Source organism: Anabrus simplex, chromosome 10 (genome assembly GCF_040414725.1).
Source record: "Anabrus simplex isolate iqAnaSimp1 chromosome 10, ASM4041472v1, whole genome shotgun sequence".
In the NCBI taxonomy this organism is placed as follows: Eukaryota; Metazoa; Arthropoda; class Insecta; order Orthoptera; family Tettigoniidae; genus Anabrus; species Anabrus simplex.
Genome location: NC_090274.1, coordinates 42,481,222 through 42,508,876, shown reverse-complemented (window position 1 = coordinate 42,508,876; position 27,655 = coordinate 42,481,222). Strand labels below are relative to the sequence as shown.

General features: G+C 38.3%; 1 long non-coding RNA gene across 1 annotated transcript in view; it reads right to left on the bottom strand.

The window, feature by feature from the left end:
- Positions 1-27,655, bottom strand: part of LOC137502436 (uncharacterized) — a 48,738-nt gene that overhangs the window by 8,243 nt on the left and 12,840 nt on the right. The window contains exon 2 of the long non-coding RNA XR_011018801.1: positions 11,213-11,414. This is a non-coding gene — a long non-coding RNA (uncharacterized lncRNA). The remainder of the gene's footprint in view (positions 1-11,212; positions 11,415-27,655) is intronic.

The window sequence follows — 27,655 nt, the reverse complement described above, 5'->3', positions numbered from 1 at the left end:
ACAAGTCCATTCGTTGGCCCCTGTGCATATGCTGTTACCAAACAGTGGAAGAAGACTAGTTACACATCACCCACCACAGTCTACATGGCAGTGATGTCACCACCTTCAAAAGTGAAATGTGAACCATACCCAAATGTACAAAAAATAAAGTGTAAAAGAATATAATACACCCCTTGTAATATATTTGTTTGTGTGTATTACAGAGTGTTTTCACGTAAATCCAACAACAAATTTCAAGAAGGGAACTGAATTATTCACACAAGGAAAACAGAAGAATACGGCTATAGTAATGTGTATATCAAAATAAAGGCAGAAATATATAACATTAAATTTAGTGGAAGGTGAGAAAGTTTATTTTCCTAATTCCTCATTGAGCTTGAAAACAGACTTCATTATGAATATCTTGATCATTTATTGGGTAAAGGAACCTCCATTATTGGTACTTACATTGAGGTTAGTTTGTAGGTTATGTCTCATGATTTCAATATGAAACTAGTCAAGTTGGCAGCAGTGATGAGCCATTAAAAATAATAAAAGGATAGGACAGTGATATTTGCATTTTAGTGCATAGTCTTACATGCACAGTACATATGGAAGAGAATGAACATCTCACAGAACAAAAATGATAAAACAGACACCAGCAGGATCTGAAGCCATAAGGTCCTGATTTCCTATCAGTTGCTCTCTATTCATCTCTTCTAACGTACCATACATTGAAAGTTTAATGTATTACAGCCCTTATGGGTCTCCATGGCAACCTTGTGGACTGCACTGGAGGCAAATCCAGTATCACTGAAACTGCCTTCTTACAACCCTATGATTTTCCCATCTTGATGACAATTGTTTAAAGGGGTCTAATGGCTAGGTCATCAGCCCCTAATGGTTCCAGGTGCAACAAAATGACACTGTAAGTAAAGCTTCAAAATATATCCACTGACTAGAATCTAAAATGAATGATAAACTGACCATGAATCCTAAACAATCAGTGGATCCAATTCACTAATCACAGGTAACACAGACCCATGGTGTTTTGCACGTAAGGGTACTACTCACAAGCAACGTAGGCCCATTCTGAACGCACGGAAACCAACGATGACCATTATCACAAAGCCCAGACCCACAGTGTTCCTCACGTGATAGTACTAATCACAAGTAGTCTCATGGTTCTAATGTCACCATGCCTTTAACACCTCTTACAACAGAGCCGAGGATACCGTGGGTGTATTCTTCCACGTCCCCCTCCCCAGCGGGTAGCAACTCAGTGTAACATTAAACAAAGTGGCATTACAAGTGTTCAGGAAAATTGAGAACTGACAGATCCTTCTGTATGCAAAGGTTTCCATGGGTATGAAGATAAAAAGGGAAGCACTTCCTTCCAATAATCGGAGATGTTGCCAATATTTTTCACTCTCAGGCCAATAAAAATGACATTGTATTTATTTAATAAAGAAAGTCAGAGCACTGAGGTTTCTGTTTTGTGTTTACAGAACATGCAGATTATTTTTTTAAACTATATATTGTGTCAAGCTACTCAAAAATTTATTTCTTGGCCAAGTCTACTATCAGTTTCTGCTCTGCCATCACATGCTGTAGTCTGCCTGCTACAAAACTGACTTCCTGTTACAGAGCTTTCCTCCATTTCCTGTAGCTGCTTGCCAGACCAAGATCTACCACCGTTAGTCTGTTACCAAGGATGTATTCAATGATACTGGCTTTATGGTTTTCGAAGACACCAAGGTGCCAGAATTTAGTCCTGCAGGGGTTTTTACATGCCAGTAAATTTACCAACAGAAGCCTGACTTATCTGAGCACCTTCAAAAACCACCAGACTGAGCCAGGATCGAACCTGCCAAGTTCAGAGTCAGAAGGCCAGCACCTCAACAGTCAGCCACTCAGCCCAGCACTGATATTGTCTTTGAAACCACAGTTAAAAGATTTACCAAAGTGAAAGCATACCTGCAGTTGTTTCCTGATCCATATTTTAGTCCCTTTCATATTCCTAGTATTTTTCAATGTGCCTTTAGAAGACTTTTCTGAAAATCCACTTAAGTGTTAAAGGGGGAAAATATTTAAAAATATTTAAACTTAACTTAATTGGCATTTTTAATCTCCTTTAAAAATAAGAGCAACACGTATTTGTTTTTGGAAAAAAAAAAATTCAGTGTGGGGGACGAGAGGGAGGGAGGCAGGAGTGTAAAAAGGACTAAAAAGGGACTGAATTCTTTTTGTGTGAATACTTAGATCTCAAAAACTGAAGATGTTACAGTCATGAAAAGTTATTTGCAATCTCCTTTACAAATGAACCCTTTTGGTTAGAGACAAACTTTGTATTCTTAATCTCTTAAAAATAAAGTAACGCATACTTCGTTTTCAGAAAAATAACTTGGGGGGGGGGTTAAAAGGACTAAAAGAGGGGTTGAATTATTTTTATTAGGATATTTGTATTTGAAATCTTTAAAAATAAAGAAACATGTATTCTTTTGTTTTCTGAAAATCCAATGAAAGGTGCATAAATGAATTGAAAAATAGGCAATTCTTTTTTCTATTTGCTTTACGTCGCACCGACACGTCTTATGGCGACGATGAAATAGGAAATGCCTAGGAAGTGGAAGGAAGTGACCATGGCCTTAAGGTACAGCCCCGGTATTTGCCTGGTGTGAAAATGGAAAACCATCTTCAGGGCTACCGACAGTGGGGCTCGAACCCACTATCTCCTGATTACTGGACACTGGCTGCACTTAAGCGATTGTAGCTATCAAGCTCAGTTTAATCCTTTGTATGAGGATACTTATATCACAAAACTGAAGGATGTTACGGACATGAAACTAGGCATTTAGAATCTCCTTTAAAAATGAAGGCTCATTTTTGTTGGTGGGGGGTGGAAGAAATAAACTCCTGTTACACTCCCCTAAGTTCATTTCTTTTTATGAGGATACAAAAAAGTGGACTTAAAACAATACCACTAATGGGTTTTGACTGGAGGATGAGGAATGACAAAAAGAAGGTTGATATGAAACCTTTCGAATTACGAAGTTAAAATATCAAATTATATCATAGGTGTTAAATAACAGAAGGTTTGAAACAAATTTAACCCCTCAGAGAGTTAAATGGGTGTTAAGATCCGAAAACAAATATATTAATTCCTTCCTCGGAAACAGTTTAACATACAAACAAAATTCCAAATAGCGGTATATATTTTAAATAATAGGTGTGAAATAGGAAGTATTTTAAACGTTCCATCGCTAAAGTGTCAAATGAGGTTAGCTCCATAAACTATTCATCCCTTCAAAACCGTTTGGAGTACGTTGTAATTTTACGAGAAGGGTCTTTTATGTCCTATAGTACTAAGTCTAAAATACCGTATACTTCAAAACATTTCTCCCCTAAGAGGTTTAGATGGTAGCTGAAATCAAAAACAATACCCGTTCTTCCAGAACTGTTTGAGGCACAAACAAATTTTTTTAGAAAGGGTTGTGTTCTATACCCTAGATGGTAATAAATATTTCAAAACATTCACCCCTTAAACTATTCATTCCTCCATTACTGTTCGACGTACAAAATCAAAATCTCATAGGTTGGTCGCTTTTACGACCTAGATGTTGAATCAGATATGGAAGCAAAGGAAACTATGTACAAGATGTATTTACGTACCCATAATAACTTACAGAGCAGAAACTTGGACAATGATAAAGGTAGAGAGTCTAATACAAGCAGTTGAAATGAGAAAATAAGGAATGAGGAAATCCAGGAAGAAATTGGAGTGGAAAATGAATGATAGAATAGTGGAGCCGATTAAGGTGGTCTGTGCACATAAAGTGAATAGGTGATGAAAGAATGCCAAAAAAAGGAGATTGAAATGCAAATGCAAGGAAGGGGAGGCCACGGATAACCATGATTGAGATGGAAGAACACAATCCAATGCAGTATTAGAAAAAGAAACCTGGACTGGGACACTGTTGGACGAGGAGTGGTGGAAAGATCAAAGAAAGTGCAGAGGAACCATATTTGCCCCTACTGGGATACAGCTGGATAATGGGAAATGATGAAACTGCCACTAGTTCCAGAACCTTATAATCCAAGTCTTCACCTTGAGATAATATTTCTGCTTCACTCGTATGGAGGCTGCCAACAAGACAAAGCTTACATAAAAAGTTGGCTGACAACTACAGGGGTTGTGTAAAATATGTCTAAATGATTGGTATACCATATTATAGTTTACCTATTACTAATAAAAATCTTATCAATTTTGAAACCCATGAGGACCTCGTTATAGGACAAAGATATAGGTAGCTAAGAGTATAAATGATTTTTGACTATTGTTAATGAGCCTTTCAGGGCTGCTAACCCAATGTCCTAAATAAATTGGTTATCCAAATTAAGTTTCTTACAAAAGTTGTGAAATACGTGGGTAATTGTGCCTCTTGCTCCCATCATCAATGCTAAAAATTCTATGGAGTCCAGATGATATTTCTCAGCACAATATGGAATTGTAGGTTCATATATATCACATTTCCCATTGTGTACATATGGTTGAGTACATGATGCCTCTGTTGTAATTGTGAGGTCTATTACAAACCATTACTTGAGCCCAGTGATATGGCTATCATGTCAGTTGGTGGTTTGACCCAGTCTGAGAATCGTGTACCAGTACCAACTCAAGACTATATATTGCTTTCCTCTTAGGGTTTCAGCCATCGTAGATCCTATACAATGTGAATTCCATAGCATGTCATTAAATGGATATGTTCCTGCCATCTTTCTGCCTGATCTTTCCCTAGGAGTGGTTTTCCATCTGAGCTCTTAATATTCATACATTAAGTTTTCCTTTCTCAAAAGGTTTCCTCGATTTTCCTGTATCCAGCATCTATGTACCTTTCCTAGGACCATACAACCTTCAACATCCTTTCACTTCTCTTTCAGCCTTTCTTCCTTAGCTGTCCTGCCCTCATTTCTTACATTCTTGTACTTTCGTCGTTCATCAATCAAGTCTAGTAGCTCCTCAGTTATCCCCTGATTCTTAGTTTACTTTCCTTTCTTCAGCAGCTTTAATGATACTATTCTTTACGACTGTCCATTTTCCCTCTATCGTGTTTTCTTCAGCCTTTTCATTTAGTCATTGTGCAACAATGTGAAACAATCCCTCACACTTTGCTTTCAACTCGTCTAGGTCCGATCTACTTGCATGCCTTTGTTTTTTTAAGTTCCTCAAATCCAGATGTCATTTCATGACGAAGTTTTGGTCTGAGCCCATGTTTGCTCCCGGGAACGTCTTTCAATACAACACCTGGTTTCTGAATCTCTGCCTAATCATAATGAAGTCTTATTTGATACATTCGAGTGCCTCCAGATTTCATCCACATATAAAGCCATCATCAGTGGTGTTTGAACCAAGTAATAGCAAGGGCTAAATTATGATTGGTGCAGAATTGAACCAGCCGGCTTCCTCCTTTCATTCCTTAGTCCCAGTCCAAATTCTCCGACTGCATTATCTTCTCTGCCTTGGCCTACCACTTAATTCCAGTCTGCCATCACAATTAGATTCTAGTCACCTTTTACATATTGTATTAAATCTGCTATCTCTTCATATATTCTCAATTTCTTCATTTGCTGAACTAGTAGGCATATAGACCTGCACTATTGTGGTGGGCATTGGTATGGTGTCTATCTTGACAATCCTTTCATTATGCTGGTCGTAGTAGCTTACCTGCTGCCTTATTTTCTTATATTAAACCCACTCCTGCATTTCCCCCATTTCATTGTCTTAATTCTCTAGTCGCCTGACCAAAAATTCTGTTCTTCCTGCCAACGTACTTATACCAGCTATATCTAACTTTAGTTTATCCATCTCCCTTTTCAGATTCTCTAACCTATCAACAATTCAAACTTCTATCATTCCACATCGACTCTCAGAATCTCATTTATCTATCTGTATATATGAAAATTTTATTTCACATAAAAATAAATATTTTTGAAAATTGTTTATGTAAATAAATATTTTAAACAAAAAGAAATTGTTGACTGTTCTAATTTTTAAATTAAACAACTTTTATTTCATATATTTTTCGTATTAATGGAAGCTAAATCCGAATGGTTTTTGTAAACTTGTTACACGAGTGACTAACCTTGACAGCACGTGGTGGCTTCCTTTGTTAAATAACTTTGTAGAATAACAAAATTCTGCTAGTATGACCACAATTACAATGAAAATAAATTGCTTTTCAAAAAAATATTACGTTTAAAGCTCCATTTTCCTACTAGAGACTCAAATATTTTTTGGGGGGCAATGCTTTTAACTTTCAATTCGAACTACTACATACATTATCATTATAGACTTATGCCTTTCAGCGTTCAGTCTGCAAGCCACTGAGAATTTACTAAACATCACCACAATCCTCTATTTGCAACTAGTGTTGTAGCCTCATTTAGTTCTATATCTCTTATCTTTAAATCGTTAGAAACCGAGTCTAACCATCGTCGTCTTGGTCTCCCTCTGCTTCTCTTACCCTCCATAACAGAGTCCATTATTCTCCTAGGTAACCTATCCTCCTATAATAAAATATTTTCCTATTTAAAAAAATAAAAGCTTGTTGCAATCTTATTACAAAGGAATTACATAGCCAACGGTGGAGAAACTAAGGACTTCTGCATTGCTGGTTACCTAGCAAGTGAGGAAAGGTCATTCTCATGTCTATCTAGCACATCTGTATTGGTACCCAAAATTTTGTTATACAATAGTAGCTGTAATTGTAGTTATACTTGTGAATATTCCACTATAAAAAAAGCAGCTCGATTTGTTCTGGACAATTTCAGACAAAAGAGTAGCGTTGCAAAAATGTTGCGAAGTATGTGCTGGGAAGACTTGGAGAAAGGAGACAAGATGCTCGACTAAGTGGTATGTTATAGATGATTCCCATAGGGAATCTGAAATATTTGTCCTGAATGAGTAAATTTATAATGTCCAATAACGGACCATTTATATTGGTATTATAAGTGGTATGTTGCGAGCTGTCAGTGGAGAGATGGCGTGGGAGGACATCAGTAGACGAATAAGTTTGAGTGGTATCTTTAAAAGTTGGAATTCAAGGACAAATTCGTTTATAGGAAGGGGAGTTAGGGATTGGAATAACTTACCAAGGAAGATGTTCAATAAATTTCCAATTTCTTTACAATCATTTAAGAAAAGGCTAGGAAAACAACAGATAGGGATTCTGCCACCTGGGCGACTGCCCTAAATGCAGATCAGTAGTGACAGACTATGCCTTGTACAACAAGCAGGAGATATTGTGGATTTTAATTTCCCACCCCCACTCAGAGGGAGTACTTTCCTAAGAAAGAGAAACCCAATCGTACATATCAGGATGCAACCTCGAACAAATTCTGTTATTCCAAACGCACGTTCCTTGGATGCAATTGTAGCTGGAACACAGAAGTGGGAAGTGTATTTTCGCGAGTCAGATGCATGCAAGCTCGTGATCCTCGTTCCGCTCTACTGGAGCCTCAGTGGTAGAAAATTATTTTAAACTCTTAGATGCTGTGATTGACCTTGTGTTGATGAGTAAATCTGTTTAAAGTAAGAAACTGTCAACAATAACATATCAAACTCATTACCTGCAAAGAGGTATGTTTTCTTTGTCAAAACTTATGCCTAGGGTCCAGATGTTTATGCCTTCATATTTTTTCTTTATATTATTTCCATGGAAAATAAAAGTTAAGCATAATTTTATCTACGGTGACTATAATTATGTTCCTTGAAAATTGCATAATTTTTAAGTAATATTTTGGCTTTTAATGTTTGTCATTTTCTGGTAATTTTTTATATTACAGTCCTATTTCTCTGAATGTTCGTATTTGTGATATTTTTGTCTTTCCATTCCATTTTCACATACCTCCTGGCAATTGTCTCAAAGACTGATTTGTCACACCACCTAATTTGTCTAATTTCTTACAATTATCTTTGTCAGAAATATATATTTATGTGAATTAGGAGGGTAACCTGTATAAAAGATACGTAGAAAGCAACAGAAAGGTGAGCCTCAATTGAACTCTTGATGATTTGACATATTTCAAATATGCCCCAATAACATCCTGCAATATTGAGCGGTCTTTTCCCCGTTACAAGTTAACATTGGTTGAAAATAGAAGATTGTACCTATTTAAAAACTTATGTAATTCTTTCTGATCACCCATCAAAATGACTTATTTCATTTTGTGTCGAAAGGAAATCCCTCGTAAGGTCTGATGCAATGTGATGCACGCGACGCAGTATTCTTCAGTCACTGTCTTTGGCAAGTTTGAACGTTTATTTAGTACGGGTAGTCTGTATTAAGTGAAGTGTAAAGTGGTTGTGATTGATGATATAACAGTAAAGTATATATTCTGAGTCATGGCCCTCCTTGTGCTCAGGCAGCTAGGACCACCAGTGGTCCATAACCCGTAAGAGAGAGAGATCCTCACTTGGACTATGTTTAAGTAGGATAGCATCCTGCTTCTATGCCTTTGCTGGCGAGATGTAGTGTTTACAGTGCACTATGTCTTCTGGTATGGGCTATATCAAATTTGTTACTTTTCATTGACCTGTCTCAGTCTCATCCTTGGCTTTGACAATATGAAAGTGACAGGTATGAGTCATGCTAGCAATACCATTGCTTATGCAGCCAGTCCCTGTTATGAATGGTTGAAAATATCACTCAAAGGGGCTGTTGGTGCACAAATTTCAGTGGGCTTGGCAGACTTATGTAATAACAACGGCTGGCTCAGTGAGGAAAGCAACGGGAAACTACCTCACTCATTTCCCTAGTACGCCTCTTCAGTGACGCCTTGGCTATTTATGACAGCTTTCGGCAGAGCTGCAGAGGATCAAACCAGCCTTAGAGATGAATACCCAACATACATACATGCTTTTCCATATTGGATTTAAGGCTATGTTAAATGGCTGATGACCCAACTGTCTGGTCGAAACAGTAGTTTCGAAAATAAATTGGTATTCATTAGGTGGGACCAAAACCTTTGCTATAGATGCTGCTCATCCAAGACAAAGCACAACACCTGTACCAAAAGATTTCAACAGACAACCAATCTCAAATACATGTAGAGGGTGGAGCGACATTTGCATTAACGGAGTCACTTTCCCAAACAGTTCCTGTTGGAGAGGCTGATTTTTTCTGAAAGCGCCAATAAGAATTGATTTGTTCAGAGCCAAAAATCCAGATCTTGCACTTCTGCCTAGATCCATTGTTACCCATTGGGGGAAGGGGGTTAGAAGCAGTATACAAACAATTTCGAAAATTTTAAATCAGTGATAGATCTATAATACTAACAATGACACTTCAGTCAAAACCCCCTGTGGGTGGGGAGAGACACACTAATATACCCATGATGTCCCCTACCTGTCTTAAGAGGCAACTAAAAGGAGCAACCAAGAGATGATGGAATTAGAACCATGAGACTACTTTTGACTAGTACCATTATAGGAGGAACACAATGAGTCAACATTACTTGTGATTAGTACCATCGTGTGCATTCCACTGAGGTGGGAAAGTGGATGCTCTGCTGCAGAGACTAGCATATAGTGGGAATAGGTGCCGAGCATGCCGCTTGAATGGGTTGGTTCCACTGTGTTCAAAATGGGTCTAATGCCAGTGAGCAGTATCACCATGTGAGGAACACCATGGGTCTGAGTTGCTTGCGAGCACTACTCTTAGGTGAGGAACACGAGTTTTTTTTTGCTAGGGGCTTTAAATCGCACCGACACAGATAGGTCTTATGGCAACGATGGGATAGGATAGGCCTAGGAGTTGGAAGAAATTGGCCGTGGCCTTAATTAAGGTACAGCCCTAGCATTTGCCTGGTGTGAAAATGGGAAACCACGGAAAACCATCTTTAGGGCTGCCGACAGTGGGAAACACCATGAGTGTACGTTACCTGTGATTAGTACTATGAGGGTTTGATGACCTGGATTTTGGACCCCTTTGGATAACAAGCATCATGCCAAAATAAGGCATTGTGAATTGGATCCACTGTTGGATTCATGGTCTTTCTGATCATTTTAGATTCTAGTCAGTGGATACATTTTGAAGTTTTCGTTATAGTTACATTTCGTTGCACTTTGTAGCATTAGGGACTGATGACCTAGCTGGTAGGCCCATTTAAACAATCCTCATCAACATCCATTGAAATTCCATTGGACTTAAAGACAGTACATTACAAAATTAATGATATATCTTCAAATTTGAGTTTTTTGTCTTCTTGCATAAAAAAATTAAACATCAACCAACTTGTTAACCTACACAATGAGATGTATGACACTGAGGAAAAATTCACTTAGAGGTCCTTAAGTGGAAGTTCTTGAACAGAAATTTAGTGTGTCTGAAAATAATTATGGATTCCACTGTGTGTAAGATAGCTGAAATTTTTGAAAGGCAAGAAGACACTGGTGAAACTGAAATACTGAGCGTCTGTGACATTTCTTTGATGAAATATGCAAGACTGTCCTTGTGATGTTGAAAGGTCTTTTACTCAGCATCACGCATTGTTATGAGACAACCGACATCAGTTTGTGATGGAAAACATGTTCATACTTCATTGCAATAGTGAGCTCTTTTAATCCACCACTACCTCACTGATTTGGTGAGTGATTTGTTTAAATTAAGTGTTTCACAAATTTGCAATACAGAAATAAAATGAAGAGTGACAAAATGAACATACTCCAGTTTTGGTCAAAAATGAGTGTGTACTGCCATCTTGTAGCTTAATTCAGACAATCCATACAGGGTTCTAGATAAGATACTGTATAGGCTTTTCGGCTGATGCCTTGTCAAGAAAATAAGGTGAAATTCTTTACATTTCGAAATCTCGACTGTCCACGAGAAAGGCTTCTTAATGACTTTTTGAAATTTAGACGTCATAACAGAAGTGGAAATGGTACGTTTGTCACCAGATGGCTCCACATCCGGGGTGTTACGATATTTTAACATATTAATTTTCTTTTTATGTTTTGAAAGTGAAAGTTCTCTAATATAATTTTTTCCACAGATATTTCCTTTAAATTAATTCTTGCTTCAGGGCATAGTTTTTGTGCCAACAATGTCTGCTTCAATGGGTTAAAACAAGAACAAACTCATTTATGTACCATATATTAAAAACAAATTGGAAGAATATCCGTGGCATTAAAACTAAAAGAGCAACTTGTAAAAGTCAAAACAGTAACACAAACCTGTTTCTCTACAGAGGAATCATTTCCCATCACAACTTGTAGGTAACATGTCAACAGCATAGAAAACTTGAGACTACGGTGACAGCCTGTTGAGTACGGATGAAAAGCTTGTCGACACCAGGGCCTCTTCCAGTCTTCTCCGAGCTGCTTGTTCTACCAGAAATGGACAGAGCTGAATGTTCCCCGTCAATGTCCAGCATACCTAGAAAATACAAGAAACAACCAGTCAGACACGCTTATATAGCTGACTCAAGAATACATGGCATGCAATAAGAAACTCTTCTCCCCCTCAAAAAAATTATCCAACTTCTAACAAAGTATGAGAAAAGTTATTCCGAAGAAAGACTATGAAACCATAATCTTCAGACCAGTATAGTACTACCTAAATAGTGCAGTCTGCATTTCATTCTACAAAATCAGGAACTCAGGGCAACAAACCCACCTAGCAAGATCAAATTCTTGATCTTCACTATTCTCTCAACTAGAAATTCCCCACGGGTGCACTTTCTGTTTATTTCATTTATCTGATAATGGAGCTATGCTCTATTCAGTGCCAGAGAAACTTACCTCTAACAAGGGAAAGGATCGAACCGGGGAATCGTGGATGTTATGTAAATTTTGCATACGTTAAATGAGCCAAGAATAACAATGGCCAAAACATTTCTTTAGGAAATTAACTCTTGCAACCTACAGAAAGCGTCAAAGTTCGCACCTATGAATTGGCGCACTTGCCTTTGCAAGACTTGTGAGAGCGCTGGCATCACTCGTCGAGGGACCGAGCCACTGATCCTTTCTATTCCATTAGTAATTGTGTAGCACGTCATGAAAATGATGTAGCGCTATTAAGAGAAGTAATTTTTTTTACAACAGGCTTTACTTCGCACTGACAGATCAGCCGTGGCCTTAAGGTACAGCCTGGTGTGAAAATGGGAAAACACGGAAAATGATCTTCAGGGCTGCCAACAGTGGGGCTCGAACCCACTAACTCCTGGATGCAAGCATATAGCTGCGCGCCTCTAACCGCATGGCCAGCTTGCCTGGTGAGAAGTAATTTAAGTCAGTTTGACATGCATTGCATGTAAGCTTCAGGAAAGCAATCTTTCTGATTATATTAGACAGGATTACAAAATTAATAACTAGTTCGATGAAAGTCAGTTCGGGTTTAGGAGAGGTTATTCCACTGAAGCTCAACTTGTAGGATTCCAGCAAGATACAGTAGATATCTGATTCAGGAGGTCAAATGGACTGTATCGTGATTGACCTATTTAAGGCATTTCATAGGGTATATCATGGGAGACCATTGACAAAAATGAGTGACTGGACTAGACAAAAGACTGAATGGGAGGCTACATATCTACAAAAGAAATTCCTCAAGGCAGTATTATTGGATCTTTATATTTTCTTATGAGTAAAGTGGAATCAGGGATAATATACTGACGAGAGTAATAAATTAGAACATTGTGAGCAACTGCAAAATGACTTCAATGTTGTAAGATGGACAGTAAGCAATGGTATGATGATAAACAGAGTTAAAAGTCAGATTGTCAGTTTCACAAATAGGAAAAGTTCTTAGTTCTAATTACTGCATTGATGGGGTGAAAGTTCCTTTTGGGGATCTCTTGATGGGGTGAAAGTTCCTTTTGGGGATCACTAAGTACCTAGGTGTTAATATAAGGAAAGATCTTCATTGGGGTATGGGTATCACAATGGGATTATAAATAAAGCACATGGTTATGAGGGTATATAAGGGTTGTAAGGATGTAAAGAAAAGATGTCTTTTTGGGAACTGGGATGTAAAGAGGAAAATTCCTATGTATTATTGAGGAATCAGCTGAACAGTTTTCGAATGTGAGGCGCTGGGTAGAATCAGACTCCACACTAGGACTACCAGGTGAAGAGAGAAAAATCCAAGAAGACCCAATAAGAACAACCTGCAGCTTTGTGAAGCGAGCAGGTATATCTAGATGGGAATGAAGGAAAAACATGGTAGCAAAAGATCTTAGAGGTAGACGTTAATTAGGAACTAATATTTAGAGTACCCATGAAGAAAAGATAATATGTGTAATCATTACATCTAAAAAATTCAGAGAACCCTTGTCCTCGTCAGTAAATTTTATGTTGGGGTCAATTTTGCTTAAAGTCTCTAGGATCTGACTACTGTTGGTGGCATTTTTGTCAATGATTACAGAAGTGTCATCCACATATCTCAACCAGACATATACCTTTAATTTGTGTTTTTATTTTTGTGTGCTCAATTGAGTCCATGTACTGTAGATATCTGCTAGGATGCCAGATATTGGGTCACCCATCGCTAAACCTCTTTGCTAGTAGGTCTTCCCTTTTAAAGAAGTAAATATCTTCAAAAATTTATAAATTTCCAGCTTACGGAGGCCACTATTTGAGATATTGTCACGGATGATACTGACAGTTTCTTTGGTCGGTATATTTGAATACATATTAACGACATCAAAGGAGCACATTACCTGGTTCAGTTGTAGACTGAACTTACTTAAAATGTCACAAAAATAGAGTTCTTTAGAGGTTGTTTATTAAAGACTTTTTAAGAAGCCATTGATGTATTTTTGGAAAGTTTGTAGGTCGGGCTGTTACGACAATTGATTATCGGACATATCGGAATGTCTTTTGTGGACCTTAGATAAGGCTCTTGCCACTGGGATGCTGGGATTCATTAAGTCTTTGTTGGTCCTATTCAGTGAAAAATGCTGAATTCTTAACTATTGTTCTTAAATTTTGTTGTACTCTTATTCTTGGGTCTTTGTTGATTACTGTGTAGCTCTTATCACTGAAAAAATCCTGTTTTTTTATATACAAGCCCTTTTCTATTGACCCTCGTTTATCGGCTTTTGTAACCAAAATGTTATTGTCTTCTATTTTTGTTCTCATATTCTGTATTTTTGTTTGTTGATCGAGATCAATATTTGTGTTGAGTGCCTCAGCTAACCTAGGTAATTTCTTCTTTCAGTTCTAATGTCACTTTGTGCTTCATATGGGAGTTGAAAAATATTTGCCTCTACCTCAGCCACAGTAGTGAAAATTTCTAAGTTTCGTTTTTTAGGCCAATTATATTTCAGACCTTTATTAAGGATCTCCATCTTCTCTGAAAACTGTATATTTGTTAAATTCACTACTGCAGGAGTGTTAGTATCTGTTTGACTTTTTTCTTTTTTTCAACATTTTGTTTAAAAGACTTTGGGACTAATAGTAGTGTTAGTTGCAAATTTCATTGGGTTTTCTTTTTATATAGAGTTAATTTTGTTTCTTAGCCATATTTCACTCGCTGCGTTGAACTCTGTTCAGACTAAAATTACTTAAATTTTTCCTTCGAGTCTGTCTCAAATTTTGGGATAAATTTCAGTTTCAGACCTTGTTTCAGAAATGCTATGTCCTTAGTTAATTTACATATTTTGACTTAAAGACTGAGAAACTTAACTGAGACTTTGCCTGGTTGGCTGCTACATTACAAATTATTCTCTATCAAGAATATTCCTGTAATATTCTTGATATAAAGTCACCAACACGGAACAATGACAATAACTTGTAAGGGGTATGTTCCGAGCTGTCAGTGGAGAGATGGCGGGGAATGACATTACTAGACGAACAAGTTGTAATGATGTTTTTAAAAGTAGGAAAGATCACAATATGAAGATAAAGTTGGAATTCAAAAGGACAAATTGGGACAAATATTCATTTATAGGAAGGGGAATTAGGGATTGAAATCATTTACCAAGGGAGATGTTCAATCGATTTCCAATTTCTTTGAAATTATTCAAGGGTAGGAAAATGACAGATAAGGAATCTACCACCTGGGCAACTGTCCTAAATGCAGATCAGTAGTGATTGATGGATTAATTCCTGCACTGATTGTGGGTCAATAAAGGCAATAGTTAAGGCTGTTATAGTGAAAATAAAGGTTAATCAGTATAACAAGTAACAATACACATGGAAGTAAGTTACTCCTTGTAGGTTTTTACAACAATGATATGCGTGGCAAAAATGTTGAAAGCAAACAGCACTTCGGCACCAACCTCACCGAATGAAGCAAAGATAGAGGCTTAATATCACATGTTAAATATTTTTGTTCCAATGCTAAAATAACTTTGCCTATGTTGATTGCCATTATACAAACAACCTTTAGTATGTCAGGGTGGCCTCAAATCACGTGCTGGACAATGCGAGTTGGAATTGTGGCCTTAAGGTTCAGCCACAGCATTTGCCTGGTGTGAAAATGGGAAACCATGGAAAAACATCTTCAGGCCTGTCGACAGTGGGGTTGGAACCCACTATCTCCCGGATGCGAGCTCACAGCTGCATGCTCCTAACCGCACGGCCAACTCACCCGGTGTTTGGTATAGAGTAGAGGCCTGCGTAGACAGCGCTCTAATTCAAATACAAACTAACGCTTTCTGTAGGTTGGATGAGTTAATTTCTGAAAGTAGCATTTTTGGCCATTGTGTTATTCTTGACTCATTTAATGTGTGCAAAATTTATATCAGATTGGCAATTCCCCAGTACACACCCTTCATTTGTAAGAATTCATAATTCATGTTCCTTACCTAAAAGACTTTTCAGAGACTATCACCACCAGTAAACATCCTCGGTATGTTAAGTCTGGGAAGAAGAAAATATTCCGACAATTGGATCTTTTACCGTTTTGGAATTGGAAAAAGTATTTAGGATGTGTAAGAATGTTCTGGACTATATATGAGTTGAACAATTGAAGAACTTTGGCCGTATAACAATTAGACGTTTAACCGAGTTAATTAACAATTGTGTTCAGTCCTGTAAACTCCTAAAAAAATCTGGAGGAAAACCTAGTCTTTGTTGTTCATAAACCTGCAAAGATCAGGACGACTAAAAGTTACTGACCTATATCCTTGTTATGCCATCTCTAAGGTGCTAGAGAGACATACTTCACATCACAAGTCCTGAAACTGATACAACATACTGAAGACAGTTTCGAGAGACTACAAATCACAGAGGCAGTATTCGACTTGTCAGCGGCTTATGACACAGTCAGCCACAGACTTCTCCTGGAATAACTATCACCAAAGATTATGAACTCACCTGTGTTGTAAGGAACCTCCTTCAAAACAGAGGATTTGTTGAATTTCAGAGGGAACAGGAGTAGGTGGAGATCCCAGAAGAATGGGTTACTCCAAGGAAGTGTCCTTGCACCATCCCCATTTACACCAATGACCTGCCTCTACCAGAAGGAACAAAGTTTCATCTACGCAGACAATCGTGCTATTACAGCACAAGCTAGCCAGTTTGAGACAGTTGAGCAAAAGCTTTGATGCTCTGGAAGAACTCCCCACCTATTACAGGAAGAATCAGTTGAAACCAAATCCCAACAAGACGCAAGTCTGCGCTTTTCATCTACAACAGAAGCTTCTAGGCCACACCATATCTCCTGGGAAGGATTCTATCTATCACTGTGCAAACCCAAAGAATTTTAGAGTGAGCTTAGATAGTGTTCTCACTTTTAACCGCTCAGCGTGCTATGCCGTGTACTGCACATCATGACCTTGCCGCTCTGTCGCGGAGTGCCGTTACCTGCACGCACTTTGTTCTTCCACCTCGTGCCTGGATTCATAACTATTACCATTCTGTTGGGTTATATTGATGGAGAAAGCTTCGGTCTTTTGTCTCTGGTATAAAAATATTGATTTCGCTTTGATTACATGTGAAATCGGATTTCAAAGAGTTTTTGTTTTGTTGTGTTTACATAATGGTGGCTAAACACGTGTTTGTAATCGCGGATTCCAATATTAGTGAAGTTTTAGTGAATGATGAGGTGGAAATCTTGGTTTCTCTGAATGATGATTCAGATGTAGAGTCAAAGTGAAAGTAGCGACAGTGAGAGTGAATGTGGTGAAGTAAATACACCACAAAACACGGGTAATTGTGTTGCTGGTCAGGAGTTTGGGAAGACATGGGGAATTATATTGGCAAAAGAAGTTTTTACGGGAAATTACAGGTCACAAGAAGCTGCGAGGAATTGTTTAGATCCCATGACAATATTTCAATTATTTTCTACATGTGAATTCGTGAGTATGATAGTGGAACAGACAAATATCTATGCAAAACAGCACATAGCTCATGGTATGTTTTTTCCTTTTAGGTCAAGTGTAAATGAATAGGTTCCAGTTACTGTGGGGGAGATGTTCATAGTCTGCATTATATATGCCAGGGATGGCGAGCCTATGCCACGCGTGTCTATTGGTGACACGCGAACACGATTTTGGTGGCACACCACATGCACATATTGACGTTTTTATGTACGTCGTGTACTACAGACAATACACATCTCGTGCATCGTATAGTCATAGTGTTTCAGTTTTAAGAAATAAATACTGAAAATCTGAATTCTAGTTCCATTCGGAAGTGCATTATGGCAACATTGCTACACTGATAAGTCCGGAAGCCAAGTAAAGTAAATGTCAGATGCGCCCGGCGAGCCATTCGCTCACCCACATCAGTCAATTAGTGAAGTTTGTCTTGTGTGTGGTTGCCAACAGCGCTTAATTATTCTTAGTATGTAACTTTTTTTCTTTGTAAAACAAATAGTTGCCAGAGATTATCCAAATTTCCAGATTTGGAGAAAATATCTCACTTTATTTCAATACCTCATATTGGACAATTGAGTGATATTAAGGTGGTTTTGAGTGGTTAAAAATTGACAGCTTACAAATGGAGTTGACTGAATTTCAAGAAAGCAGTGTATGGGTAAACAAATTCGTACATTCGTGAAAATTGAATGAGCTGTTGATGGTGAGTACTCTCGACAAGCCAGAGAACTTCATATTTTCAGTGGAACAGCCTTCCACAAATGTTTTTGGCCATGAAGAAACGTACTACGACGCTACTTTGTTCTGGTCATCCTACGCCTGCGAGCAGCTATTTCCTACAATGAACATTGTGAAGTCAACAGTTAGAAACGGTCTTGGTTCAGACCTAAGTGCTTCTTGTGTGCTATTGAAGACAAGTTGTGAACCGAACAAACGACATGGATACTAAGATTCAGCAACAAGTTTCACACTAAAGTTGAGAATGGTATTTCACTTAATGTCCCTTGGCAATAATAGTATTTTTGATTTCTATGTCTGATAATACTTAATGACGAAGTGTGTTACAATGGTCGCTTATTATATATCATTTTTACAAATGTTAGGTATTCTTAAAACTTACATATTTAAAAATTATTTTTGTGGTATTGGCAAAATACCACCACGGAACATGCAATCAAATGTATTATTTTACAATATATATATATATATATATATATATATATATATATATATGTGTGTAAGAACATATTATGAAACATAATATGGAATTAGGGACAGAATTCGTGGTGGTGGGAGGGAGAAGGATATAGCCATTCCAAAGAAAATAACAAGTGGCACAGTAGACAGTTGAGAATAATAACCCAGACTTAGAGGCACACTAGTTGGAAAAGGTTCACCATCCCTGATATATGCTGAGGGGCATTGTTAAAAACCCACACTGAGGTCCTATTTCTTAAAAAGCCTTTTACTAGCTACTCCCATATTTAATTCAGTCATCTCACTTGATAGATTTGAAAGCATAAGATTTCATTTCACTGACAATATCACCAAACCCCATTTTCAGGGTCCCATGAAACTTCAAAAAAATTGCACCTGTTCTAGACTATCTCAAATTGAAGTCCATGTACCTCCTGGATCAAAACATTGCAATAGATGAATCCCTCACATTGTGGAAAGGCAGACACTCATTCAAACAGTACATTCCCCTGAAGACCTCGCAGTTTGGCATAAAAACATGAACTCTGAATCCCAAACTTGTCATTAATGATTTACACAGAAGACAATTTTTAGTTATTTCTTCTAATACACCCAAGTTCACTGCAATTGTTAGGCACCTCATAGAACCTCTACTTCATCGCGGCCACACATTATGGATGGACAACTTGCCTAACAGCCCAAATAAATGGTGACATTTAGTTTCAGACTGTTCCTGTTTTCATTGTTTAAGAATACTTTTTGGGACAGGTAGGTTGGTCCCTGCTAAGTATCAAGGAAGGATCTCACCTGTCTGCTATTTCAGGTCTCTTTAAAACATTTTTCTAAGATTCCAACGTACGAACCAAATATAACGCCACCGGATAAAAATATGCACATTGTCAGGCTCTTGTTAATACTGTCGACTCAACAACAATGCATTATCATCGGTTTGCCCTTCCAGCGAGCCAGGTAGGGTGTTTGAAAATGAGCGTTTTCCAAAGTTGCCTATTCAAAAAGTTTTTGTTGTCCAAGACAGATTCCCAATTCCGTCCTCTTCTCTCCATGTCTTCCCTCAGTTGGTCCATCCATCTCCTTGGTCTTTCAGCTGGTCTTCTACCTGTTATTCTCTTTTCCAAATAAGCACATGGTAATCTTGTGCTATTCATTTAACATGCCCAAACCATTTAAGTCCAGATGATCTAAGTCTTTCCTCCATCAATTAATTTAGAACTAGGTTAGATCGATCTCATTTTTCACGTGATCAAGTCGTGTTTTTTGAAAGGCAGTTCAAAGAAATTTCATTTCACAGGCTTGAATCCTACTACAATCCTTTGATGTTAGTGTGGAGGTTTCCAGAGAATATGTAAGAATGGGAATGAAATATGACTTGAACAGGGTCATTTTTGTTCTTTACGGAACCTTCTCATCCCATAGTAGGTGTCTAACGATACTGTAAAAGAGCCTTTGGTTACTCTTATGGCCATTACGCTTCCTAAATTACTGAATTGATGTACTACTTCAACTTGGTGGTCCTGTATTTTTATGTTGCATTCTGTATTATGTCTGCTGATTTTCAATGCTTCTGTTTTTGATGGGTTCAATTTCATTCCATAATCAAACTTCTTATACCCTGCATTCAGATTATTTTGCACTCCCTTCTGTTTCATCCCATTGTAAACTGGCAAACTGAATTTTTACATATTCATCTCTTTGCACTGATGTACCGATTTTAATATCAAAATACAATATTACAAGTTGTTTTATACAAAACCATAAAAACTTCAATTATGCATTTATATATGCACTACAAAACTTAGCCAATCTATTTTAAACAGTATGAATAGCCTTTTCACAGTTTACACAACAAGTAAATTTAATACCACCTATTACTCCTTGTGTAAACTTTGCGATTAGCTATTTTCAGCACGGAATAATGACGAGAATAATGGTTTGTAATGAATAGTCTTGACTTCTTTTGGGCATATTGTATCTTGAAACAAACCAAAACTTGCAAATATGCCACCAGTATGGTAGTTGGTCCATTATTGCACATACATTTTCCAGCTAACTCATTCCTGGTTGCCAGAGTTTTGCCCCAGTGTAGTAAGTTGGGCTCATCAGTAGGTATGTAGCACATCTACCAAGATGCATGGCTAGTGCATACCATGCAGGTCGCTGTGTAGGCTACTTGGAGCCACCGGCAGTGCCAATGCACTATGAAAGACTCATTATGAAAAATTGATGCCTGCCTGGCCATCAGATGATATAGATCAGGGGTATCCAAATACAGACCCGCGAAGCCATATAATGCAGCCCGTGAGAGCATTTTAATAAATAATGTGAATAGTTAGAAAATAATATTTTATAGGTCGTTCAAAAATTTATTAATTTTTATATTCGTTATAGACCCAAGTTCAAACTACATTCATTTTTTAAAAATCACTTGATCTGAATGGATTATTTTTCATTTTTAAAAATTTAAAAATCCAAATTTCAGATAATAACGATTAGTTTTTAAGTCCCACTAACTACTTTTGATGTTTTTCGGAGACGCCGAGGTGCCGGAATTTTGTTGCGCACGAGTTCTTTTACGTGCCAGTAAATCAGTCGAAACGAGGCTGACGTATTTGAACACCTTCGGAATTATCCAACATCGAGCCTGCCAAGCTGGCTTCAGAAGGCCAGCACCTCAACCATCTGAGCCGCTCAGCCCGGCTCCAGATTTCACTTTTATGCAATTGTAAAATAATGTTTTACCTAAGTAATTAAAATTTTCAATTGAATTATGCATATCTTTTTTCATAATGGTATTTCTGTAGGCCTACTATATGCAGAATTTTGCAAAAATTGGCCTATTATTTAAGTGCGGCCCGCGAACATGACTAAGGTTTCCAATATGGCCCTCGAAACCCTTACAAATTGGAAACCCCTGATATAGACGATTCCCATAGGGAACCTGAAATATTTGTCCCAAACAAGTAAATTTATTTATAAATATGTAAAAATTTGCCCTCTAGTAATGAGATTAGCATGGAATGTTAGCAAGGTACCTTCTGATTGGATGAAAGCAGTAACCGCACCTGTCTATGAACAAGGAAACCGGAAGTATTACAACTATCGAGGTATTTCATTGATCGGTATACCCGCTACCGAGGTCGACAGCTACAGACGCTAAAGTATGGCCAGTATCCAGGAGATAGTTCGATCCCCACTGTTGGCAGTCCTGAAGATCTTTTCCATGGTTTCCCATTTTCACACCAGGCAAATTCTGGGGCTGTCCCTTAATTAAGGTGAGTCTGGAGATAAAAAATAATTTGGTCATTTTGGCAAAAACAAATTTATGGCTGAAATTTAAAGGATTGAGTTTCCTATTTCTCGTCACGGAGATATTTTGTTGAATTCTAACAGTTTATCACTTTAATAATGCTTTGCCAGTCTGCAACAGCAAAATGGGCTGCTCTGCTTTCATTTTCCCTCGAATTATAATTTTACATATTATTCCCACTTTTCTCTCATAATATTATGCCAAATGTAAATCTGTTTGTTATATGTACCACAGCTATATTAGGAAACGTGTGAATGGAATTTTTGTTGCAGAATTTTTTCAAATAGTAGGGGTCTTCAAATACAAAATAGAACAATTTTTTTTTTTGCTATTGGCTTTACGTCACACCGACACAGATAGGTCTTAGGAAATGGCTGTGACCTTAAGGTACACCCCAGCATTTGCCTGGTGTGAAAATGGGAAACCATGGAAAACCATGGAAAACCATCTTCAGAGCTGCCGACAGTGAGGTTCGAACCCACTATCTCCCAAATACTGGATACTGGCCGCATTTAAGCGACTACAGCTATCGAGCTCGGTAACATAAAAAATTACACAAATTTTAGTACTATATATCTCCTTACATAAATTAGACACCAAAAAATCAATACACAGTGCTTTTTAAAGAAGTGCATAATTCCGAATCTTCATTATCATCTCAAATTTCATGAAAATAATTATAAACACTTCAAAAATATTTTCATTCTCTTTTTCGTAAAAGCTATTTAAACACATTCCCTGCTGCAGTGAATTTTGTTGATTTTACGTTGTGTTCTTGTAAATTTGATCTAAGGAAGACAAATAGGCTGATAACTACTCCAATAAATAAAAATCTTAGAACTTATATTCGCTTACCTAGAGCAATGTAAAATGGAACAGGTTATACGATATATTAAAAGGGTGGTACTCTTTATATTACACAACAATCTGCCATCTGAGGGCAGCAACACTGTAGGCTTCATTCACCATAATCATGCTCAAAAGATAAGTTAAACAATATGAACACAGGATAACCTGAAGTGATATTAAAAAACTACCTTCGGGTCACCAGTGGGCCAATCTGAACTAGCATCATGCCTCAATGCTTTACTTGAACAGGAAGACAATGTTGCCATTACTTATCAGAAATATGCAACCAGGATGTAGTTACTGTGTTTACTTAGCAATTTTGGGAAATTCATGCTAACGGTAGAGCAACATGCTTCGGGACGCAGTGACCCAGACTGCAAGGGGCGTGTTAGTTGGATATGAAATGTTCGTGATATCCCTACTTTTCTTTAGGTAACATTCCCATAAAGTTACGTGAAAATCCATGTATTAGGTAAGAATCTGTATCTCCAGACTGTCCCTTCAAGGTTACGACCACTTCCCACTCCTAGCCCTGTCCTGTCCCATCATCGCCATAAAACCTATCTGCGTCGCCGAGATGTAAAGCAACTTGCAAAAAAAAAAAAATGCCAGGCAAGGTTTCCAATGGCATTTTTTACTTTTTCCTGGAAAGGGGTTCAGAAAGTAAGCTGGATGAAAACCAGTGTAGTTTTAGATCACAGATGAGCCATATGCAGCAGGTAGCTATAACATGATCTGACAGAAATAGACAGTTGTGTTTAAGTTTCATAGATCTATAGAGCGCTACATCAGGCGTTAGCCATACCGAGGTTTGTAGGTCATCCAGAAATTAAGCTTCCCTATTCCTTTTCTTGTAAACTTGTTTAGCCAGGAAATATGAGCATACGCAACAGATCTATGATGCAATCGTATACCACCCATACAAGTCCCACCTGTTATCAGCTGCGCAATAGCAGCGGCGTGATGGCTTAAAGACTGGGGATGGCACAGGAGGAGGGATAAATGGGGGGGGAAGACCTCAGATATCAATCCAGATGAGCCTGGGCAAACACACTACAGTCTTTCAAGCTGAAGTGATAGCTATCACAACATGTCTAAGAAAATCTGAAAATGAACTATAGGAATAAGAACATTCACGGACAGCCAAGTGGTCATTACGGCACTAGCAGTCCGTATAATATCCTGAATTGTCTGGTATTGCCATTCACTTCTCCTGAAGCTCTCAAAGTACAACATTGTCAACATATGGGTACCAGGGTATAGAAAGAAATGAAAAGGCAGATAAACTGGCCAGGAAAGGGGCAGAAACACATTTTGTAGGCCCAGAACCTGTATGCGGATTTCCTATGGACAAGCCCGACACTCATAGGAAAATGGGTAAAAAAGAAAAATGGAAAACTGGAAAAATACTCCAGGATGCAGGCTTGCAAAGGAACTTATAAAAGGACCAAACAAGAAGCATACTAAAGAACTGCTGAAACTCAGCAGAGAAAATATAAGATGGGTAGGACTGTTGACAGGACACTGCCATCTGAAAAAAACACCTGGAGTAGTAAGACAATATATATAGGAAAGGCAATGAAGCAGAGGAATCAGCTGAACACTTTTCAAATGTGAGGCACTGGGTAGAATCAGACTCTCCACTCTAGGACTACCAGGCGAAGAGAAAAAATTCAAGACCCAATAAGAACAACCTGCAGCTTTGTGAAGGGAGCATGTATATAGGTGGGAATGAAGGAAAAACATGGTAGCAAAAGATCTTAAGAGGTCGATGCTAATTAGGAACTAATATTTAGAGGCCCCACGAAGAAAATAAGCAGTTGTGACAAATGGTGGCTTGTATTATCCCTCCCACCACCTGCGAGGTTTGTGGTAAAGTTTCTATGGAAATTGCATCTCAAGAAATTAGTGTCCTGTCCACATTTACACACTGACAAAGAGCCGAAGATGATTGTGACACATTGGTTCCATTCCCAGGCCACAGACTTCTAAGACACAGGAATACAAAAGTTGACCCCACAATATGACAAGAGTCTCAATTCTGGTGGAGATTATGTCTAAAAATGGCTCCAACATTGCTGTATCTGGTGCCAATGAAGTTTTTCATGTAACTATGTTGTCTTTTTTTAAAATAGGTAAACCTAATTTCTGGATGGCCCTCGTTATGGGATTACGAGTAAATTATTACATGTAATCAAAGAAATTTATGCTGACGATCAGGCTGCAGCAAGAACTGGTGGTAGAAAGAGTTCTTGGTTCAAGGTACTTACAAGGGTAGACTATGTTTAAAAGGGGCCTAACTGCCAGGTCATCAGCCCGTAATGGTAAGAGGTGCAATAAATGAAATGATAATTAGAACTTCAAAATGTTATCCATTGACAAATCTAAAACAAATGAAAAAATGACCATGAATCCAAAACAATCAGTGGATCCAATTCACAAAGCCTCATTCTGGTGGGATATTTGTTGTCCAAAGGGATTCAAAATCCAGGTCACCGACACCTCGATAGTTCTAATCACTCATAAAGCAGAACCATGTTGCTCCTTGCATAGTGGAACTAATCACAGGCCACGTATACGCTTTGTGTCTCATCTGGGGGTACTAATGTAAACTCACGGTGCACCACACATCATACCACCCACAGGCAACACAGACGCATGGTGTTTGTTCCTCACATAATGGGACTAATCACACGTAGTCTCATGGTTCTAATTTCATCATCCTTTGGTCGCCCCCTTTAGACTTCTTATGACAGGGGATACCATGGGTGTATTCTTCGTCTGCATCCCCCACCCATATGGGGTTGTGCGTTTGGTTCGCGAGAGCCATTTTATTTCGCTGAAGTCCACCGGCAAGCTGATTAGGACCCTCCCCCAACTGTCACATGGGAGTATTACCTCTCCCCTTGCTACGACGACATTCGTGGACAGGGGTTAGATAAGGCTGTAATCTTTCACCTTTGTTTATAGTTTACATGGATCATCTGCTGAAATACAAAGTTACAGAAAATTATTCATTTAAGTGGAAATTTAGAAAGCTGTCTGGCTTATACCAACAACTTTATCTTCACTGAAAGCTGGAATCTAACATCTTTGATTTTGATACAATCAGGTGGGAACATGCAGGAGGGTAGTCATTTCCTTCTCGCTGTATGTTTGCCTTCCGGCCAGCACTCTCAGCCCCTCCCAATCTGCTGACAATGCCTGGCCCACAGCTCCACAAAGAGCGGCAAATCCAGCAAAAAACATTGCCTATCGTGTGAAAATCTTTGACTTCTACCAAAACTTTTCTGGAGAGGTTTCCGTGCTTGCACAGATAGCCCAACTCTTTAGAACGTTCAGTACTATGTACCTGTTGACAACTATTATACAGAATGGAATTATGTAAGTCAGATCTGTTCTTCCATGTCAAACTACCTAAGACTAACAAGCGCGCACAAACTACTGGAAAAAAAGTAAAAAACGATGACATCTCTAAACCTGCACCGAATACAAATACAAAGTATTTTAATAGACTATGCTTGCTTAAAGGGGCCTACCATCTAGGTCATCTGACCCTAATTGTATGAAATAAGACAATGTGTAGACAATTTAAAATACGAACATTCATTCACTGACTTGAATTCAAAACTTTATTATAAAGAACAATGATCATGAATTCAAAACAATTACTGGATCTGACCCACACTACCCCACCTTCCCCTAATTTTTTTTTTTTTTTTTTTTTTTTTTTTTTACAAAAATTGTACTACTGACCAGGGGGCTGTTTCCAAAGCACAAAAGCACAATCCTGAATCAACTGTGCTTGTTGTCTAAAGGAATCCAAAATCCAGGTCAATGGCCCCTCAATAGTACTTATCGCTAGTAAACTAGAACCATGGTAGTTCACATGTAGCGGTACTAATCACCAGTAACAGAACAGACTCGCATTGTTCCCTACATCATGATCCTACTCTCTGAAAATTTACAATGCACAGCGTAACGCAGACCTATGGTCTTGCGCACATTATGATGCCACTCATAGGCAACGCACACCCATGGCATTCCTTAGACAGTGGGTACTTCACAGGCAACAGACCCACAGTGTCTCTCATACTGGTACTAATCACAAGCAATACAGACCCACGGTGTTATATAGTGGTACTAATCACAGGCAATGCGCAGACCCGTGCTGTTCCTCAGAACGCAGACCCAAGATGTCCACAACCAGATGATTAAACATACCAGTGAGTAGGCTTTTTTTGTCCTTGGGGTGTTCCAACCGAAGCTGGACAGGGGAGCCTGTCATAGTGGCAGATACAGGGATACTGTAAACCCAAAGTGATCTACCCACAGACCCATGGTATTCTGTATATAGTGTACTAATTTCAAGAAGAGTCAACTTATAGTGTTCGTCATGTGATGGTACTAATCACAAGTAATCTCATGGTTCAAAATTCAGCATCCTTTGGTTGCCCCTTTTGGTCGCCACTTATGATAGGCAGGGGATACTGTAGGTGTACTCGTCTCCGTCCTCCACCCACAGGGCGTATATGTGTGGTCTGCAGGAGCTGTTTTATTTTGCCCAAGTCCGCCGGCAAGCCGGTGAGAAACCCAACACCTATCTTCCAACTAGAACACACTACGTGGGTGTTATTGCCTCTTCTCCTGCTATGACATCACAGTATGTTCATGGAGTGCTGTTTTGAGTTATTTAAGACTAGCTGATGTACCCGTCTTTCGCTATGGGATTCTCAGAAAGACTGACTTGGTGGTTTTCCTATCTGAATTCAACATAGGTCATTACAAAAACGTCAGTAGAAATGTAGCGATTGAAAGCAATGTTATCATAAAATACTCTATCAAATGAAAAACCGCACACTTTCTCACTTTCAACGAACAGTACAACGGTGCCGATCTAAGAGTCCAAAGTTCTAGAACTGGAATAACCAGGTCGCAGACTGCCGTGAACACTCCTGTCATTATTCCGTTAAATATGCACAC